The sequence below is a fragment of the Ostrea edulis genome, chromosome 3 (assembly GCF_947568905.1).
Source record: "Ostrea edulis chromosome 3, xbOstEdul1.1, whole genome shotgun sequence".
In the NCBI taxonomy this organism is placed as follows: domain Eukaryota; kingdom Metazoa; phylum Mollusca; class Bivalvia; order Ostreida; family Ostreidae; genus Ostrea; species Ostrea edulis.
The window spans coordinates 2,716,712-2,739,099 of NC_079166.1; the positions used below are offsets into that span (position 1 = coordinate 2,716,712).

General features: G+C 39.8%; 1 protein-coding gene and 1 long non-coding RNA gene across 4 annotated transcripts in view; one reads left to right on the forward strand and one right to left on the reverse strand.

The window, feature by feature from the left end:
* LOC130053120 (serine/threonine-protein phosphatase 6 regulatory ankyrin repeat subunit B-like) overlaps positions 1–22,388 on the reverse strand; it is a 107,290-nt gene that overhangs the window by 63,049 nt on the left and 21,853 nt on the right. The window lies entirely within an intron of this gene.
* The window catches only part of LOC130053124 (uncharacterized), a 30,425-nt gene continuing 11,909 nt past the window's right edge, over positions 3,873–22,388 (forward strand). Inside the window, exons 1-2 of one of the 3 annotated variants that reach the window (XR_008801610.1) lie at positions 3,873–8,948; positions 11,052–13,460. This is a non-coding gene — a long non-coding RNA (uncharacterized LOC130053124). Of the gene's footprint in view, positions 13,461–22,388 lie in introns of all 3 variants that reach the window. The other 2 variants (XR_008801609.1, XR_008801608.1) reach the window with 2 other exon arrangements.

The following is a 22,388-nucleotide window of genomic DNA, read 5'->3' on the forward strand; positions in this document are numbered from 1 at the left end:
ATTTGATGTTACTCTAGACATTTATAGTGACTATAATATATGTAAAACTCAACTCATTAACTAGTTTCATGACCGAGATTTATGGCACTGAAAATTGAGAGAATGAGTGGGCTTTCTTTGATATAACCGGAAGTTGAAGATTCAACTTCCGGTGGGGTCAACATTTTTTGAGAATTACAACGAGATATAATAAACCAAAGTAGGTTTCAATTTGAAAGAAAAAAGTTTGAAATTGATGATTTATTAAATCACTTCCGGTGACGACCGGAAGTGACGGCGACAAAAAATAATACGTGCATGCACCATAGAAAAAATAGATCTATCATCCCTGAAAGTTTCATTCGATTATCTTTAGTGGTTTTCAAGTTTACCCCCGGACAAACTTTCTTTCAAAAACCGGAAAATCGGACGTATCTGACGAACGGAAGTGAATTTTGAAAAAATGAAAAAACTGCCTATAACCTGTGAAAGTTTCAGGAAAATCCATCCAGCGGTCTCGGAGACGAAAGGGGAAAAAAAAAAAAAATAATAATAATAATAATAAACAGTAGAATCACTAGAAGGTCTTCCGTTGGAAACGGAAGACCTTAACTAGTACTTATTGTAACGGGGACCGTTACAGATGTTCCCCAAACATTCCCCCATTTAGTAAGTGGTGACATTTATTTCAGTACAAGTGGTTTTGACCATTGCAAACTGTGTAGCATGTGAATATATAACTATCTTATAACATTCAGACCATTTCATACTAGTTCAAATCAGTTATAAAGATCTGAGAGTTTTGTGCACGTGCACGTACGTGCATGCACGTGCAGATACATAATTCGACCATCTCAATACATTAGAAGTCTTACTATATGAGAAGTTTCACAACTGTTCATTGAAAAACGACAAATTAACGGGAACTCAAAACTACAAAGACCGAAATCAATGCACGTGCATACACGTGCGCGTGAGTACGACACAGCCATTTTGTTGATATTAGTCAATAGACATTTGAACAATATACTTACTATATGAATTTGGTATCGATTGCTTCACTCATAAGAAAGTTATTGGGATTTCAAAATCGTCCAATCAGAATTAAGGGCACGTGCATGAGCGTGCAGTGAAGTGATTTTGAGACTATTAATAAATTGAGAAGCCCAAAACATACCTGCAACCTAATTTTCAAACCTATTCATTGCAATCTCAAAATGTTATAGACCAATACTCAAATTTAGACGTCAAAAATTACAATGCACGCGCATTCACGCGCATGTGATTTTGATAATGGAAAATTTGTTGACACCATTTCACAGACATTCATATCATTGATCCTCAGGGTAAATTTGAATTCATTTCAGTTTTTAATTCAATAGTTATGACCATTTTAGTACCCGAAAAATGAAAGAAAAGCTATGCACGTGCATACACGGGCACGTGAGTATGACTCAGCATCAATGTTGATGTCATTCAATAGACATTTGATAGATATACTTACAGTATGAATTTCATATTGTTTCCTTCATTTATAAGAAAGTTATGGCGATTTGAAAATCGTCCAATCAGAATTTAGCACACGTGCATGCACGTGCCGGATAGTTCTTCTAACTGTTTACGTTTGTTAACAATATCAAGATACATATACAATACAAGTTTGAAAAGATTTTGACAAAAAACAAAAAAGTTATGGTCATTGAAAGAATTGAATATTCAAATGTCAATGCACGTGCGTGCGCATGCGCGTTTTGAATTTTTATAACAAAGATTTGTAGATATTTATAATTTTTACCTATCCTGTAAATATCATCAAATAATCTTAATTTACATGAAAGTTATAAACGGTTTTCTATTATCCAATCAAATTGAAGCACACGTGCATGCGCGTGCAGAATTGAAATTTTGACGATGCCAAACGGTTAAGGGTCTCAAGGTATACCTGCAATATAAATATCAAACGATTTCATTGAAAAATAAAAAAGTTAGATGCATTCCAAAGTTTGTAAACAAAAAATCCAATGCACGTGCATGCACATGCATGCATTTTCAGACAAAATGACGTTCGTTCCGCACATCTACATAGAGTATTCTATCATCCTAAAAAGGTTTCATCTTGATCCTTTCAGTAGTTTCTGAGAACACTCGTGGACAAAAAAGGGTGACAAGAATAAAGAAAGAATAATAATAATAACTAGTACTTATTGTAACGGGGACCGTTACAGATGTTCCCCAAACATTCCCCCATTTAGTAAGTGGTGTCATTTATTTCAGTACAAGTGGTTTCGACCATTGCAAAGTGTGTAGCATGTGAATATATAACTATCTTATAACGTTCAGTCCATTTCATACTAGTTCAAATCAGTTAAAAAGATCTGAGAGTTTTGTGCATGTGCACGTACGTGCATATAAATAATTCGACCATCTCGATACATTAGAAGTCTTACTATATGAGTACAAGAGAAGTTTCACAACTGTTCAATGAAAAACGAGAAATTAACGGCAACTCAAAAGTACAAAGACCGAAATCAATGCACGTGCATACACGTGCGCGTGAGTACCAGACATCAATTTTGTTGATGCTAATCAATAGACATTTGAACAATATACTTACTATATGAATTTGGTATCGATTGCTTCACTCATAAGAAAGTTATTGGGATTTCAAAATCGTCCAATCAGAATTAAGCGAACGTGCATGCGCATGAAGGGAAGTGATTTTGAGACTATTAATAAATTGAGAGGCCCAAAACATACCTGAAACCTAATTTTCAAACCTATTCATTGCAATCTCAAAATGTTATAGACGAATACTTAAATTTAGACGTCAAAAATTACATTGCACGCGCATTCACGCGCACGCGATTTTGATAATGGAAAATTTGTTGACACCATTTCATAGGCATTCATATCATAGATCCTCAGGGTAAATTTGAATTCGTTTCAGTTTTTAATTCAATAGTTATGACCATTTTAGTATCCGAAAAATGAAAGAAAAGCTATGCATGTGAATACACGGGCACGTGAGTATGACTCAGCATCAATGTTCATGTCATTCAATAGACATTTGATAGATATACTTACAGTATAAATTTCATATTGTTTCCATCATTTATAAGAAAGTTATGGCGATTTGAAAATCGTCCAATCAGAATTTAGCACACGTGCATGCACGTGCCGGGTGGTAATTATGACTGTACACTTTTGTTAAGAATATCAAGATACATATACAATACAAGTTTGAAAAGATTTTGACAAAAAACAAAAAAGTTATGGTCATTGAAAGAATTGAACCTTCAAATGTCAATGCGCGTGCGTGCGCATGCGCGTTTGCAATTTTTTTTACATAGATTTGTAGATATTGATAATATTTACCTATCCTGTAAATATCATCAAACTGTCTTAATTCACATGAAAGTGATAAATGGTTTTGTATTATCCAATCAAATTGAAGCACACGTGCATGCACGTGCAGAATTGAAATTTTGACGATGCCAAACGGTTAAGGGTCTCAAGTTATACCTGCAATATAAATATCAAACGATTTCATTGAAAAATAAAAAAGTTAGACGCATTCCAAAGTTTGTAAACAAAAAATCCAATGCACGTGCATGCACATGCATACATTTTCAGACAAAATGACGTTCGTTCCGCACATCTACGAAGAGTATTATATCATCCTAAAAAGGTTTCGTCTTGATCCCTTCAGTAGTTTCTGAGAACACTCGTGGACAAAAAAGGGTGACAAGAATAAAGAAAGAATAATAATAATAACTAGTGATCCTAATTGTTCGCGAACAATTAGAGGGCTTCCCACCTTCTAGCGGTTTTTCAGTAGTGTTGAAATGCTAAAAGCCCCCCCCACCCCACCCTCACCAAAAAAAAAAAAAAAAAAAAAATTGATTTGGCTAGAAAAGAAATTCAAATTTGCCGCCTAAATTTGAGTGTTGATTTGTGTTCAATGCTTGGTTTCGCATTAAGTACCCGTCAAATTTGAGGGAGAAAAGGGGTGTGGGTGTTGGGTAGCCAGCACATATGCACATATCAGGTAAAAGTGTAATGGGACTTGTGCAGGTGTTTGGGGTGACTTTAGACCTGTTAGATGTGATATTTGGAGGTGCAAAGAAACCGGATGTGCCATTTTCCTAGATTGTAGTAACTGCTGGTGCATGCTGGGAGTCTATACAAGCCTCATGTTGTCAGATGTTGTGAAGATGCACTGGATTTGACCGTGTGTGTTGTGGATTGTGGAATTGAATATACAGTTTGTAATGGCTCATCCTATGTGTTCTAATTCACGGAGACAATGTCTTTCAGTCATTTCACCCAAGGAGGCATGCATATACGGATTGATAGGCTTTGACAACAAACAACCAAAATGGCGGCCGGTGAATTAGAAAGTGTCTGAGTGCATGTAGGATATCTGAACGGAGAATAGGAGTACTGCATCCCATCTGATCCTGCAGGTAAGTGTTTATTTGTTTACAATGACAGTCGGGATGGAATGTCAATGAGTTCAACTGTCAAGTAAAGTTGCATCATCATTATAAAAAAAAACAACTTAGTCTTTATGTTGATGCAGGCAGACAATTGAATCTGGCCTATGTCTTTTCATGAATGTAAATGGAATTCATGTTTGATTGACAAGACAGTCAAGAAATGGAAGAAGTGGGTGTAGGTCAGATGTGTAGGTGTAGGTCAGATTAGCTAGAATCCTGTAATTGTTGCATGGCATGAGACCGGTCAAAATAGTGTATTGAAACAGCTGATCACAATCAGATCACTTGAAGGGTGGGGGATTTCTTCCTTGGGGACGACAGGCGTGATGGGTGGGTTGGCCTTACTCGTGGAGACTGGCCCCTGGATGCGTGACCTTGACCTTTGACCTTGACCCACTTTCAAGGTCAAACCTCAAAAATCCTGTTGTTGGGCATGAAACCGGTCAAAATAGTGTATTATAAACAGCTGAGGACAGACAGATCACTTGAAGGGTGGGGGGTTTCTTCCTTGGGGACGACAGGCGTGATGGGTGGGTTGGCCTTACTCGCGGAGACTGGCCCCTGGATGCGTGACCTTGACCTTTGACCTTGACCCACGTTCAAGGTCAAACTTCAAAAACCCATGGGGGAGAAAGTGTGACTTTGACCTTGACCTGATTTTGAAGGTCAGAGAGGTCACGGGGCTTCGTTTAAGTGGTCCCGCATCCCTATCTACATCCGTGAAGAAGTTGTGGGCTCGAACGACGACGTCGGAGACTTTCGGGGGCGAGAACCGTGCTTCGGGGTTCTCGGTTTCCCTCGGTCAACTTTTCTGTGCGAGAGCGTTTCATCTGGAATTCGTCGGCGAAGGTCTCGCCTCTCCACGACTTGCGGTCTAGTGAGAGTAGCGATAACGGGGTTTTCGACGTTAAGTCGCCGCCATTCGCAGAGTGGTCAAAGTTCAGAGTTGACATTCGTGATGCCGAGACCGGTCCAAAATTCCTTGCTGACCCATGTGATATTTCGATGCTATCTGAAGCGTGAAAGAGCGTATAAAAAGTGCCATTTTCTGGCCATTCTGGATGACCTTGACCTTTGACCTTGACCTACTTTTTCAAGGTCAAGGTCACCCAACCCGTCCCAGTGGGTTCCGTCTCTCTACGACGAAGACTTTAGGAGTCGTCAATTTGTAGGGGACAAATCGCAAAACATGAGGGGGCATTAACTCCCTTTAGGGGACACCGAATCCCTTCATTTGAAATTCTTCGCTTCTACTAATTACCCTCTGTGTTTTAGAAAAGGTTTCATCCTCCTATCATTTACGGTTACAAAGTAGAAGTGCTAACAATGATTTCTGCGAAAGGTCAAATAACTCCGTAAGGGGTCAAAGTTCAATTACGCAGGGTGAACTGTATTCGTTTCTCAAGAAGTACTATATGATGGACTATAAAGTTTTTCGATAAGTCTTAAGACGAAGATTTTTTTTGACGGCAGGAAAATAATAATAATAATAATAATAACTAGTGATCCTAATTGTTCGCGAACAATTAGAGGGCTTCCCACCTTCTAGCGGTTTTTCAGTAGTGTTGAAATGCTAAAAGCCCCCCCCCCCCCCCCCCCCCCTACCCCATCCCACCCTCACCCAAAAAAAAAAAAAAAAAAAAAAAAAAAAATGGATTTGGCTAGAAAAGAAATTCAAATTTGCCGCCTAAATTTGAGTGTTGAGGTGTGTTCAATGCTTGGTTTCGCATTAAGTACCCGTCAAATTTGAGGGAGAAAAGGGGTGTGGGTGTTGGGTAGCCAGCACATATGCACATATCAGGTAAAAGTGTAATGGGACTTGTGCAGGTGTTTGGGGTGACTTTAGACCTGTTAGATGTGATATTTGGAGGTGCAAAGAAACCGGATGTGCCATTTTCCTAGATTGTAGTAACTGCTGGTGCATGCTGGGAGTCTATACAAGCCTCATGTTGTCAGATGTTGTGAAGATGCACTGGATTTGACCGTGTGTGTTGTGGATTGTGGAATTGAATATACAGTTTGTAATGGCTCATCCTATGTGTTCTAATTCACGGAGACAATGTCTTTCAGTCATTTCACCCAAGGAGGCATGCATATACGGATTGATAGGCTTTGACAACAAACAACCAAAATGGCGGCCGGTGAATTAGAAAGTGTCTGAGTGCATGTAGGATATCTGAACGGAGAATAGGAGTACTGCATCCCATCTGATCCTGCAGGTAAGTGTTTATTTGTTTACAATGACAGTCGGGATGGAATGTCAATGAGTTCAACTGTCAAGTAAAGTTGCATCATCATTATAAAAAAAAACAACTTAGTCTTTATGTTGATGCAGGCAGACAATTGAATCTGGCCTATGTCTTTTCATGAATGTAAATGGAATTCATGTTTGATTGACAAGACAGTCAAGAAATGGAAGAAGTGGGTGTAGGTCAGATGTGTAGGTGTAGGTCAGATTAGCTAGAATCCTGTAATTGTTGCATGGCATGAGACCGGTCAAAATAGTGTATTGAAACAGCTGATCACAATCAGATCACTTGAAGGGTGGGGGATTTCTTCCTTGGGGACGACAGGCGTGATGGGTGGGTTGGCCTTACTCGTGGAGACTGGCCCCTGGATGCGTGACCTTGACCTTTGACCTTGACCCACTTTCAAGGTCAAACCTCAAAAATCCTGTTGTTGGGCATGAAACCGGTCAAAATAGTGTATTATAAACAGCTGAGGACAGACAGATCACTTGAAGGGTGGGGGGTTTCTTCCTTGGGGACGACAGGCGTGATGGGTGGGTTGGCCTTACTCGCGGAGACTGGCCCCTGGATGCGTGACCTTGACCTTTGACCTTGACCCACGTTCAAGGTCAAACTTCAAAAACCCATGGGGGAGAAAGTGTGACTTTGACCTTGACCTGATTTTGAAGGTCAGAGAGGTCACGGGGCTTCGTTTAAGTGGTCCCGCATCCCTATCTACATCCGTGAAGAAGTTGTGGGCTCGAACGACGACGTCGGAGACTTTCGGGGGCGAGAACCGTGCTTCGGGGTTCTCGGTTTCCCTCGGTCAACTTTTCTGTGCGAGAGCGTTTCATCTGGAATTCGTCGGCGAAGGTCTCGCCTCTCCACGACTTGCGGTCTAGTGAGAGTAGCGATAACGGGGTTTTCGACGTTAAGTCGCCGCCATTCGCAGAGTGGTCAAAGTTCAGAGTTGACATTCGTGATGCCGAGACCGGTCCAAAATTCCTTGCTGACCCATGTGATATTTCGATGCTATCTGAAGCGTGAAAGAGCGTATAAAAAGTGCCATTTTCTGGCCATTCTGGATGACCTTGACCTTTGACCTTGACCTACTTTTTCAAGGTCAAGGTCACCCAACCCGTCCCAGTGGGTTCCGTCTCTCTACGACGAAGACTTTAGGAGTCGTCAATTTGTAGGGGACAAATCGCAAAACATGAGGGGGCATTAACTCCCTTTAGGGGACACCGAATCCCTTCATTTGAAATTCTTCGCTTCTACTAATTACCCTCTGTGTTTTAGAAAAGGTTTCATCCTCCTATCATTTACGGTTACAAAGTAGAAGTGCTAACAATGATTTCTGCGAAAGGTCAAATAACTCCGTAAGGGGTCAAAGTTCAATTACGCAGGGTGAACTGTATTCGTTTCTCAAGAAGTACTATATGATGGACTATAAAGTTTTTCGATAAGTCTTAAGACGAAGATTTTTTTTGACGGCAGGAAAATAATAATAATAATAATAATAACTAGTGATCCTAATTGTTCGCGAACAATTAGAGGGCTTCCCACCTTCTAGCGGTTTTTCAGTAGTGTTGAAATGCTAAAAGCCCCCCCCCCCCCCCCCCCCCTACCCCATCCCACCCTCACCCAAAAAAAAAAAAAAAAAAAAAAAAAAAAATGGATTTGGCTAGAAAAGAAATTCAAATTTGCCGCCTAAATTTGAGTGTTGAGGTGTGTTCAATGCTTGGTTTCGCATTAAGTACCCGTCAAATTTGAGGGAGAAAAGGGGTGTGGGTGTTGGGTAGCCAGCACATATGCACATATCAGGTAAAAGTGTAATGGGACTTGTGCAGGTGTTTGGGGTGACTTTAGACCTGTTAGATGTGATATTTGGAGGTGCAAAGAAACCGGATGTGCCATTTTCCTAGATTGTAGTAACTGCTGGTGCATGCTGGGAGTCTATACAAGCCTCATGTTGTCAGATGTTGTGAAGATGCACTGGATTTGACCGTGTGTGTTGTGGATTGTGGAATTGAATATACAGTTTGTAATGGCTCATCCTATGTGTTCTAATTCACGGAGACAATGTCTTTCAGTCATTTCACCCAAGGAGGCATGCATATACGGATTGATAGGCTTTGACAACAAACAACCAAAATGGCGGCCGGTGAATTAGAAAGTGTCTGAGTGCATGTAGGATATCTGAACGGAGAATAGGAGTACTGCATCCCATCTGATCCTGCAGGTAAGTGTTTATTTGTTTACAATGACAGTCGGGATGGAATGTCAATGAGTTCAACTGTCAAGTAAAGTTGCATCATCATTATAAAAAAAAACAACTTAGTCTTTATGTTGATGCAGGCAGACAATTGAATCTGGCCTATGTCTTTTCATGAATGTAAATGGAATTCATGTTTGATTGACAAGACAGTCAAGAAATGGAAGAAGTGGGTGTAGGTCAGATGTGTAGGTGTAGGTCAGATTAGCTAGAATCCTGTAATTGTTGCATGGCATGAGACCGGTCAAAATAGTGTATTGAAACAGCTGATCACAATCAGATCACTTGAAGGGTGGGGGATTTCTTCCTTGGGGACGACAGGCGTGATGGGTGGGTTGGCCTTACTCGTGGAGACTGGCCCCTGGATGCGTGACCTTGACCTTTGACCTTGACCCACTTTCAAGGTCAAACCTCAAAAATCCTGTTGTTGGGCATGAAACCGGTCAAAATAGTGTATTATAAACAGCTGAGGACAGACAGATCACTTGAAGGGTGGGGGGTTTCTTCCTTGGGGACGACAGGCGTGATGGGTGGGTTGGCCTTACTCGCGGAGACTGGCCCCTGGATGCGTGACCTTGACCTTTGACCTTGACCCACGTTCAAGGTCAAACTTCAAAAACCCATGGGGGAGAAAGTGTGACTTTGACCTTGACCTGATTTTGAAGGTCAGAGAGGTCACGGGGCTTCGTTTAAGTGGTCCCGCATCCCTATCTACATCCGTGAAGAAGTTGTGGGCTCGAACGACGACGTCGGAGACTTTCGGGGGCGAGAACCGTGCTTCGGGGTTCTCGGTTTCCCTCGGTCAACTTTTCTGTGCGAGAGCGTTTCATCTGGAATTCGTCGGCGAAGGTCTCGCCTCTCCACGACTTGCGGTCTAGTGAGAGTAGCGATAACGGGGTTTTCGACGTTAAGTCGCCGCCATTCGCAGAGTGGTCAAAGTTCAGAGTTGACATTCGTGATGCCGAGACCGGTCCAAAATTCCTTGCTGACCCATGTGATATTTCGATGCTATCTGAAGCGTGAAAGAGCGTATAAAAAGTGCCATTTTCTGGCCATTCTGGATGACCTTGACCTTTGACCTTGACCTACTTTTTCAAGGTCAAGGTCACCCAACCCGTCCCAGTGGGTTCCGTCTCTCTACGACGAAGACTTTAGGAGTCGTCAATTTGTAGGGGACAAATCGCAAAACATGAGGGGGCATTAACTCCCTTTAGGGGACACCGAATCCCTTCATTTGAAATTCTTCGCTTCTACTAATTACCCTCTGTGTTTTAGAAAAGGTTTCATCCTCCTATCATTTACGGTTACAAAGTAGAAGTGCTAACAATGATTTCTGCGAAAGGTCAAATAACTCCGTAAGGGGTCAAAGTTCAATTACGCAGGGTGAACTGTATTCGTTTCTCAAGAAGTACTATATGATGGACTATAAAGTTTTTCGATAAGTCTTAAGACGAAGATTTTTTTTGACGGCAGGAAAATAATAATAATAATAATAATAACTAGTGATCCTAATTGTTCGCGAACAATTAGAGGGCTTCCCACCTTCTAGCGGTTTTTCAGTAGTGTTGAAATGCTAAAAGCCCCCCCCCCCCCCCCCCCCCCTACCCCATCCCACCCTCACCCAAAAAAAAAAAAAAAAAAAAAAAAAAAAATGGATTTGGCTAGAAAAGAAATTCAAATTTGCCGCCTAAATTTGAGTGTTGAGGTGTGTTCAATGCTTGGTTTCGCATTAAGTACCCGTCAAATTTGAGGGAGAAAAGGGGTGTGGGTGTTGGGTAGCCAGCACATATGCACATATCAGGTAAAAGTGTAATGGGACTTGTGCAGGTGTTTGGGGTGACTTTAGACCTGTTAGATGTGATATTTGGAGGTGCAAAGAAACCGGATGTGCCATTTTCCTAGATTGTAGTAACTGCTGGTGCATGCTGGGAGTCTATACAAGCCTCATGTTGTCAGATGTTGTGAAGATGCACTGGATTTGACCGTGTGTGTTGTGGATTGTGGAATTGAATATACAGTTTGTAATGGCTCATCCTATGTGTTCTAATTCACGGAGACAATGTCTTTCAGTCATTTCACCCAAGGAGGCATGCATATACGGATTGATAGGCTTTGACAACAAACAACCAAAATGGCGGCCGGTGAATTAGAAAGTGTCTGAGTGCATGTAGGATATCTGAACGGAGAATAGGAGTACTGCATCCCATCTGATCCTGCAGGTAAGTGTTTATTTGTTTACAATGACAGTCGGGATGGAATGTCAATGAGTTCAACTGTCAAGTAAAGTTGCATCATCATTATAAAAAAAAACAACTTAGTCTTTATGTTGATGCAGGCAGACAATTGAATCTGGCCTATGTCTTTTCATAAATGTAAATGGAATTCATGTTTGATTGACAAGACAGTCAAGAAATGGAAGAAGTGGGTGTAGGTCAGATGTGTAGGTGTAGGTCAGATTAGCTAGAATCCTGTAATTGTTGCATGGCATGAGACCGGTCAAAATAGTGTATTGAAACAGCTGATCACAATCAGATCACTTGAAGGGTGGGGGGTTTCTTCCTTGGGGACGACAGGCGTGATGGGTGGGTTGGCCTTACTCGTGGAGACTGGCCCCTGGATGCGTGACCTTGACCTTTGACCTTGACCCACTTTCAAGGTCAAACCTCAAAAATCCTGTTGTTGGGCATGAAACCGGTCAAAATAGTGTATTATAAACAGCTGAGGACAGACAGATCACTTGAAGGGTGGGGGGTTTCTTCCTTGGGGACGACAGGCGTGATGGGTGGGTTGGCCTTACTCGTGGAGACTGGCCCCTGGATGCGTGACCTTGACCTTTGACCTTGACCCACTTTCAAGGTCAAACCTCAAAAACCCATGGGGGGAGAAAGTGTGACCTTGACCTTTGACCTTGACCTGATTTTGAAGGTCAGAGAGGTCACGGGGCTTCGTTTAAGTGGTCCCGCATCCCTATCTACATCCGTGAAGAAGTTGTGGGCTCGAACGACGACGTCGGAGACTTTCGGGGGCGAGAACCGTGCTTCGGGGTTCTCGGTTTCCCCCGGTCAACTTCTCTGTGCGAGAGCGTTTCATCTGGAATTCGTCGGCGAAGGTCTCGCCTCTCCACGACTTGCGGTCTAGTGGGAGTAGCGATAACGGGGTTTTCGACGTTAAGTCGCCGCCTTTCGCAGAGCGGTCAAAGTTCAGAGTTGTAATTCAGGATTCCGAGACCGGTCCAGAATTCCATGCTGACCCATGTGATATTTCGATGCTATCTGAAGCGGGAAAGAGCGTATAAAAAGTGCCATTTTCTGGCCATTCTGGATGACCTTGACCTTTGACCTTGACCTACTTTTTCAAGGTCAAGGTCACCCAACCCGTCCCAGTGGGTTCCGTCTCTCTACGACGAAGACTTTAGGAGTCGTCAATTTGTAGGGGACAAATCGCAAAACATGAGGGGGCATTAACTCCCTTTAGGGGACACCGAATCCCTTCATTTGAAATTCTTCGCTTCTACTAATTACCCTCTGTGTTTTAGAAAAGGTTTCATCCTCCTATCATTTACGGTTACAAAGTAGAAGTGCTAACAATGATTTCTGCGAAAGGTCAAATAACTCCGTAAGGGGTCAAAGTTCAATTACGCAGGGTGAACTGTATTCGTTTCTCAAGAAGTACTATATGATGGACTATAAAGTTTTTCGATAAGTCTTAAGACGAAGATTTTTTTTGACGGCAGGAAAATAATAATAATAATAATAATAACTAGTGATCCTAATTGTTCGCGAACAATTAGAGGGCTTCCCACCTTCTAGCGGTTTTTCAGTAGTGTTGAAATGCTAAAAGCCCCCCCCCCCCCCCCCCCCCCTACCCCATCCCACCCTCACCCAAAAAAAAAAAAAAAAAAAAAAAAAAAAATGGATTTGGCTAGAAAAGAAATTCAAATTTGCCGCCTAAATTTGAGTGTTGAGGTGTGTTCAATGCTTGGTTTCGCATTAAGTACCCGTCAAATTTGAGGGAGAAAAGGGGTGTGGGTGTTGGGTAGCCAGCACATATGCACATATCAGGTAAAAGTGTAATGGGACTTGTGCAGGTGTTTGGGGTGACTTTAGACCTGTTAGATGTGATATTTGGAGGTGCAAAGAAACCGGATGTGCCATTTTCCTAGATTGTAGTAACTGCTGGTGCATGCTGGGAGTCTATACAAGCCTCATGTTGTCAGATGTTGTGAAGATGCACTGGATTTGACCGTGTGTGTTGTGGATTGTGGAATTGAATATACAGTTTGTAATGGCTCATCCTATGTGTTCTAATTCACGGAGACAATGTCTTTCAGTCATTTCACCCAAGGAGGCATGCATATACGGATTGATAGGCTTTGACAACAAACAACCAAAATGGCGGCCGGTGAATTAGAAAGTGTCTGAGTGCATGTAGGATATCTGAACGGAGAATAGGAGTACTGCATCCCATCTGATCCTGCAGGTAAGTGTTTATTTGTTTACAATGACAGTCGGGATGGAATGTCAATGAGTTCAACTGTCAAGTAAAGTTGCATCATCATTATAAAAAAAAACAACTTAGTCTTTATGTTGATGCAGGCAGACAATTGAATCTGGCCTATGTCTTTTCATAAATGTAAATGGAATTCATGTTTGATTGACAAGACAGTCAAGAAATGGAAGAAGTGGGTGTAGGTCAGATGTGTAGGTGTAGGTCAGATTAGCTAGAATCCTGTAATTGTTGCATGGCATGAGACCGGTCAAAATAGTGTATTGAAACAGCTGATCACAATCAGATCACTTGAAGGGTGGGGGGTTTCTTCCTTGGGGACGACAGGCGTGATGGGTGGGTTGGCCTTACTCGTGGAGACTGGCCCCTGGATGCGTGACCTTGACCTTTGACCTTGACCCACTTTCAAGGTCAAACCTCAAAAATCCTGTTGTTGGGCATGAAACCGGTCAAAATAGTGTATTATAAACAGCTGAGGACAGACAGATCACTTGAAGGGTGGGGGGTTTCTTCCTTGGGGACGACAGGCGTGATGGGTGGGTTGGCCTTACTCGTGGAGACTGGCCCCTGGATGCGTGACCTTGACCTTTGACCTTGACCCACTTTCAAGGTCAAACCTCAAAAACCCATGGGGGGAGAAAGTGTGACCTTGACCTTTGACCTTGACCTCATTTTGAAGGTCAGAGAGGTCACGGGGCTTCGTTTAAGTGGTCCCGCATCCCTATCTACATCCGTGAAGAAGTTGTGGGCTCGAACGACGACGTCGGAGACTTTCGGGGGCGAGAACCGTGCTTCGGGGTTCTCGGTTTCCCCCGGTCAACTTCTCTGTGCGAGAGTGTTTCATCTGGAATTCGTCGGCGAAGGTCTCGCCTCTCCACGACTTGCGGTCTAGTGGGAGTAGCGATAACGGGGTTTTCGACGTTAAGTCGCCGCCTTTCGCAGAGCGGTCAAAGTTCAGAGTTGTAATTCAGGATTCCGAGACCGGTCCAGAATTCCATGCTGACCCATGTGATATTTCGATGCTATCTGAAGCGGGAAAGAGCGTATAAAAAGTGCCATTTTCTGGCCATTCTGGATGACCTTGACCTTTGACCTTGACCTACTTTTTCAAGGTCAAGGTCACCCAACCCGTCCCAGTGGGTTCCGTCTCTCTACGACGAAGACTTTAGGAGTCGTCAATTTGTAGGGGACAAATCGCAAAACATGAGGGGGCATTAACTCCCTTTAGGGGACACCGAATCCCTTCATTTGAAATTCTTCGCTTCTACTAATTGACCTCTATGCTTCAGCAAAGGTTTCATCCTCCTATCCTTTACGGTTAAAAAGGAGTAGCGATAACAATGATTTCTGCTAACAGGTCCGATAACTCTGTAAGGGGTCAAAGTTCCATGACGCAGGGTGAAATGTATTCGTTTCTCAAGAAGTGTTCTAGGATGGACTCTAAAGTTTTTCGATAAGTCTTAAGACGAAAATTTTTTTTGACGGCAGGAAAATAATAATAATAATAATAAACAGAACAATAACAATAGGACTTTCCACAGAAAGGTGGAAAGCCCTAACTAGTGATCCTAATTGTTCGCGAACAATTAGAGGGCTTTCCACCTGCAATGATTTAAAAAAAGATATTTAAGAATATTTAAGATGATGTACGAAACTCAAAATGACCAAGAAAATTTAATTAATAATTTTCACGATGACCTTGACCTTTGACCTTCACCTCATTTTGAAGGTCAAAGGTCATCGGTCTTAATGCAAGTGATCCCATGTCTCTATCTATATTAATGTAAAATCTATAAGCTTAAAAAATGTTAATAAGGACATTCAGGGGCAATAATTTGTTTAGGGGTTTTCGGTTACTTTCAGGTAGCTTATCAATGCTAAAAATACTTTAAAGACCTTGAAAATGGAAAAAAAATTAATTTTGATGATGACCTTGACCTCATTTTGAAGGTCAAAGGTCATCGGTCTTAATGCAAGTGGTCCCATGTCTCTATCTATATTTATATAAAAGTTATAGGCTTAGATAATGATATTGGAGACTTTCAGGGGCAATAACTATGCTTAAGGGTTTTTGTATCCCTTTGATTATTTTTTCTTTGCAAGAGGGTTTTACTGTGAATTCATTAGCGAAGGTTTCGTGTCTCTATGACTTTCTGTTAAGTAGGAGTAGCGATAACAAGGTTTTCGACGCGAGTCTCCGAAATTCACAGAAGGGTCAGAGTTCAAAGTTGTAATGCATACTATCAAAACCAATCAAGAAGTCAATACTTACCCATATAATATTTCAACGCTATCTTAAACAGGAAAGAGAGTATAAAAAGTGCTATTTTTTCCTATTTTCTGATGACCTTGACCTTTGACCTTGACCTAATTTTCAAGGTCAAAGGTCACCGATCCTATTCCAGTTGGTCCCATGTCTCTACGACAAACCGTGCTCAAGCTCGAAATGTTTTACGAATATATCCCAAAACATAAAGAGGCATTAACTCCCTTTAGGGGACACCGAATCCCTTCATTTTAAATTCTTCGCTTCTACTAATTACCCTCTATGTTTTAGAAAAGGTTTCATCCTCCTATCATTTACGGTTACAAAGTAGAAGTGCTAACAATGATTTCTGCGAAAGGTCAAATAACTCCGTAAGGGGTCAAAGTTCAATTACACAGGGTGAACTGTATTCGTTTCTCAAGAAGTACTATATGATGGACTATAAAGTTTTTCGATAAGTCTTAAGACGAAGATTTTTTTTGACGGCAGGAAAATAATAATAATAATAATAAACAGAACAATAACAATAGGACTTTCCACTGAAAGGTGGAAAGCCCTAATAATAAACAGAACAATAACAATAGGACTTTCCACTGAAAGGTGGAAAGCCCTAACTAGACACGATCTCGTTGCGAGCAACGAGTAGGTCTTCCGTCCGATTTGTTGATGCACTCGGAGTTAAAAAAAAAAGAAAAGACAAATGAGTCCCAATTTAGTTTCCGACTTTAAGACACTTTAGATATAATCAATTTTTCATATCATAAGCTTCTGAAGCAAAGTTGCGGTGAAATTCGTTTGAAATTCGACTCTCCAGGCGAGCCATAAGGCCCGCGGGCCTATTTCTTGATGTTATTTGTTAGCCCTCTATAGACTCAACAACTCTAGTTCTATATGTCTTTACAAAATATTTACCTGTAAAAAGTTATTGAGATCGACCGATATCGACAAAAAATCGACTCTACAGGCGAGCCATTAGGACCATAGGCCTATTTCTTGATATCAATCGATAGATCTCGATAAACTGAACAACTTTTGTTCAATATGTCCTTACAAAATATTTACCAGTTACAAGTTTTTGAAATCGACTGATATCGACAAAAATCGACTCTACAGGCGAGCCATGAGGCCCACAGACCCATTTTTTGATATTGATCGATAGGTTATGACACATTGAACAACTTTTGTTCAATAATGCTTTTCAAAAAATATGTCGTTTTAAAGATATGAGGCGTCAAATATTTACGATTTTGGCCCTTAAAATCTCTAATTATGTAACATATGACCTACTTTTTGATTTGATAAGATCAAGCTCGTTGAGATGAACATTTACGCTTCTACAACTTATTATAAAATATTAATAGTTTCTGAGATATTCTCAAAAACATTTGGACCCTTCTGAACCCCTAATTTAAAGGGCCAGCCCGTTTTTCTTGATATCGTAAGAAAGGCCTTGTCATTTTAAACATTTTTTGCTCAACAAGTATTTAGAAATTCTTTACCGTTCTCGAGTTATCTCTACAAGAAATATTTAGGGGCCAAACTGTAGCTCCCTAACGGGGCCACATAGGGAAAAAACGAAATGTACATATTGTTTAGATTATCATTCTGAACAACTTTTGTTCAATAATGCTTTTCAAAATATTTGTCGTTTTAAAGATATGAGGCGTCAATTATTTATGATTTTGGCCCTTAAAATCCCTTATTACGTAACATATGACCTACTTTTTGATTTGATAAGAACAAGCTCGTTGAGATGAACATATCCGCTTCAATGACTTATTACAAAATATTAATAGTTTCTGAGATACTCTCATAAACCTTTGGACCCTTCTGGGCCCCTAATTTAAAGGGTCAGCCCCTTTTGCTTGATATCGTAAGAAAGGTCATGACATTTCAAACATTTTTTGTTCAACAAGTATTTAGAAATTCTTTACCGTTCTCGAGTTATTTCTAGAAGTAATTTTTAGGGGCCAAACTGTAGCTCCCTAACGGGGCCACATAGGGTAAAAACGAAATATGCATATTGTTCAGATCATCATTCTGAACAACTTTTGTTCTTTATTGCTTTTCAAAATATTTGTCGTTTTCGAGATACAAGGGGTAAAAAATTTATGGTTTTGGCCCTTAAAATCCCTTATTACGTAACATATGACCTAAATTTTTATATGAATAGATTTGGATTGTTGAGATGAACATTTTTTGTTCTTTGACTTATACCAAAATATTAACGATTTTTGAGATATTTGATCTAGACTTTGAGCCCTTCTAGATCCCTAATTTAAGGGGCTAGCCCCTAAATCTTGATATTTTCGAAAAGATCTCGTAAATGTGCACAACTTTTGTTCTACATGTCTTAACAAAATATTTGCAAGAAAAAAGATATTGGAGATCAAAGGTCAAAAATCGCCGAAATCGGCGAAAAATTTTGGCATCCATTTTTTCAGGTCCTGGCGAGCCTTTAGGCAAATCGCCTCCAGTAAAATCGAATCCCCCACAAATCTTTTAAAATGTTTACTCTATCTTGTGTAGAAATTTCAAGACTCTAGCTTCAAAACTAACGGAGGAGATGTGTGGACAACAAGGCCCTTCAAAAAGTCACTAAAAGAGAGATAACTCCTGACCGGAAGTGACGTCAAGCACGAAATTTTGCAAGCAAAGTCTCGTCACCAAAAGACATCTTTCCTGAAAATTTCGTGAAAATCGATCGAGAAATGGTTGAGAAAAACGCGTGTACTACCAAGGAAAATAATAATAATAATAACTAGTAATCCTAATTGTTCGCGAACAATTAGAGGTCTTTCCACCTTTTCAGACATTCAAACAATGTCTCTGAATACAAAAAAATGTGTAATTTATATGCTTTAGATGGTATAAAAATTGCTTATTTTCAAAGTTTCTAGATGACCTTGACCTTTGACCTTGACCTAATTTTCAAGGTCAAAGGTCAGGGATGTCACTTCAGTTGGTCCTGTCTTCTTACAACAAATACTTTAGGAATTGTAAATTTCTACGCTAAATTTAAAATTTTAAGGGCATTAATTCCCGTTAGGGATCAACGAATCATCAAAAACAGGAAGTCATCTTTTACAATTGACCAGGCAATAAGTTTAGTGAACATTTCGTGTTCGTCCCATTTACGGTTTCCATACTGTAGTGATAACAATGGTTTTTACGCAAGTCGCTGTAAATCGAAGAAAGGTCAAAGTTCAGAGTCGTAATGCAATGCATTGACTTAAGTTGGTTCTTGACTTATTGTGCATATTATACCTAATCTGTACTTTATATGCTTTAGACGGTGTGAAAATTGTTTATTTTCAAAGTTTCTAGATGACCTTGACCTTTGACCTTGACCTAATTTTCAAGGTCAAAGGTCAGGGATGTCACTTCAGTTGGTCCTGTCTTCCTACGACAAATACTTTAGGAGTTGTAAATTTCTACGCGAAATCGAAAACTTTCAAGGGCATTAATTCCCGATACGGATCGAGAAACCATCAAAAACCGGAAGTCATCTTTTACAATTGATCAGGCAATAAGTTTAGTGAACATTTCGTGTTCGTACAATTTACGGTTTCCATACTGTAGTGATAACAATGGTTTTTACGCAAGTCGCTGTAAATTCAAGAAAGGTCAAAGTTCAGAGTCGTAATGCAATGCGTTGGAATAAGTTGGTTTGTGACTACTTGTGCATACAACACTTTATCTGTACTATCTATGCTTTAGACTGTATGAAAAGTGCTTATTTTTAAAGTTTCCAAATGACCTTGACCTTGACCTGATTTTCAAGGTCAAAGGTCAAGTATTCCATTCCAGTTGGTTCTGTCTTTCTACGACTTATATTTTAGGAGTTTTGAATTTTTCCGTAAAAATCGTAAACTTTCGGGGCCATTAACTCCCTTTAGGGATCACCGAAAACTTAAAAGTAAACACTACAACGCTTCAGCTTGATGGACTAAAGAATTTAGTGAAAGTTTCATGCTCTTATCATTTGCGGTTATCGAGGTGATCCGATAACAAGGGTTTTTTGTGTAAAGTTCCATAAGTTCGTTAGGGGTCAAAGATCAAATACGCAGGGTGAGATCTGAGCATGTTTCGAGATGTCAAATATGATGGTCTACATTGTTTTTCGATAAGTCTTAAAACGTCAAGAGCTTCTCGCGGCGGAAAGAAAAGAAGACAAATAATAATAATAATAATAACTAGTAATCCTAATTGTTCGCGAACAATTAGAGGTCTTTCCACCTTTTCTGGATTTGTTTCTTGACCTTCAATCTTGATCCATTCTTCAGTAGGTCAAATGAGGCCAAAAAACTTTCAAGTCAATGTAAACTTGGAAAACTTTCAGGGGCCATAACTATTTAAAGGGGTTGGTGAATCTTTTCGCACTGAATAGATTGAAGAGTCTACTAAATCAATACAAAACATTAATGATTAAGGTTTGGTATCTCCAGGGTTAACGGTTTCGAAGGACTAGTGATAAGAAGCTTTATTTGTAAGATGGGCAATAATTTTTAAAGGAGCCCGGTATAAGGGCCAAGAAAGAAGTTTTAATTGGTTTTAAAAGAACATACTAATGATGCAATGAAAAATGATGTATGTTGAAAGACAAACGAGATATAAAAAGAGCTAAATTCTCAATATTTGAAGTGACCTTGACCTTTGACCTTTACCTAATATTCAAGGTCAAAGGTCAATGATCACATTGCAGTTGGTCCCATGTTTCTATGATTATCCGTTTAAAAGTTAACGATTAGCACAAACACATAAAAGGGCAATAACTCATATAAGGGGTCAGCGGATCCTTTCACACTGAATATGTTGAAGTTGTGCTTTGAGAAACCGAAGACATTGGTGAAGGTTTGGTGTCTCTATGGTCTATGGTTTCAAAGGGGTAGCGATAACAAGGTTAATAATGTAAGGGGCAATAACTTTTAAAGGGGTCAGTCTTAGGGTACAGGTATCAAATCTTTAAAATGGATTTAAAAGGACATACTAAAGATTCAATTATATGTAGTATATGTTGAAAGACAAAAGAGATCTAAAAAGAGCTAAATTTCTCATATTTTGAATGACCTTGACCTTTGACCTTCATATAAATCAAAAGGTCAAAGAATGAAGATTCTAATGCAGTTGTTCCCATGTCTCTAGGATAAATGGTTTTAAATTTTTTTAATTATTTGTAAAAATCAAAAACTTTCAGGGGCAATAACTCATAAAAGGGGTCGAAGAATCTTTTCGCAATGAATAGATTGAAGAGTCTCCTTGACTAGTCGAAGACATTGGTGAAGGTTTGGTGTCTCTACGGTCTATGGTTTCAGAGGAGTAGCGATAACAAGGTTAATTCTGTAAGGGGCAATAACTTTTAAAGGGGTCAGTCTTAAGGTACAGGAATAAAATCTTTATAATGGATTTAAAAGGACATACTAAAGATGCAATTATATGTAGTATATGTTGAAAGACAAAAGAGATATAAAAAGAGCTAACATTGTCATATTTTGAATGACCTTGACCTTTGACCTTGACATAAATTAAAAGGTCAAGGGATAAAAATTCTAATGCAGTTGGTCCCATGTCTCTAGGATAAATGGTTTTAATTTTTTTTAATTATTTGTAAAAATCAAAAACTTCCAGGGGCAATAACTCATAAAAGGGGTCGAAGAATCTTTTCGCAATGAATAGATTGAAGAGTCTCCTTGACTAGTCGAAGACATTGGTGAAGGTTTGGTGCCTCTACGGTCTATGGTTTCAGAGGAGTAGCGATAACAAGGTTAATACTGTAAAGGGCAATAACTTTTAAAGGGGTCAGTCTTAAGGTAGAGGAATTAAATCTTTAAAATAGATTTAAAAGGACATACTAAAGATGCAATGATATGTAGTATATGTTGAAAGACAAAAGAGATATAAAAAGAGCTAAATGTCTCATATTTTGAATGACCTTGACCTTTGACCTTGATATAAATCAAAAGGTCAAAGGATGAAGATTCTAATGCAGTTAGTCCCATGTCTCTAGCATAAATGGTTTTAATTTTTTTCAATTATTTGTAAAAATCAAAAACTCTCAGGGGCAATAACTCATAAAAGGGTTCGAAGAATCATTTCGCAATGAATAGATTGAAGAGTCTCCTTGACTAGTCGAAGACATTGGTGAAGGTTTGGTATCTTTACGGTGTACGATTTCGGAGGAGTAGCGATAACAAGCTTTTATTGCAAAAGGGGCAATAACTCCTTGAGGGGTCAAAGTTCATATGCGCAGGGTGAACTGCCAAAATCTTTTAAGGAGTACATTCTTATGGACTATAAATCTTTTCGATAAATCTTGAAACTCAAAATCACAGGGAGGAAAAATAATAATAATAATAATAATAATAATAATAATAATAAACAGAAGAATATCAATAGGTCTTTCCACAGAAAGGTGGAAAGACCTAATAACTAGTAATCCTAATTGTTCGCGAACAATTAGAGGTCTTTCCACCTTTTCTGGATTTGTTTCTTGACCTTCAATCTTGATCCATTCTTCAGTAGGTCAAATGAGGCCAAAAAAGTTTCAAGTCAATGTAAACTTGGAAAACTTTCAGGGGCCATAACTATTTAAAGGGGTTGGTGAATCTTTTCGCACTGAATAGATTGAAGAGTCT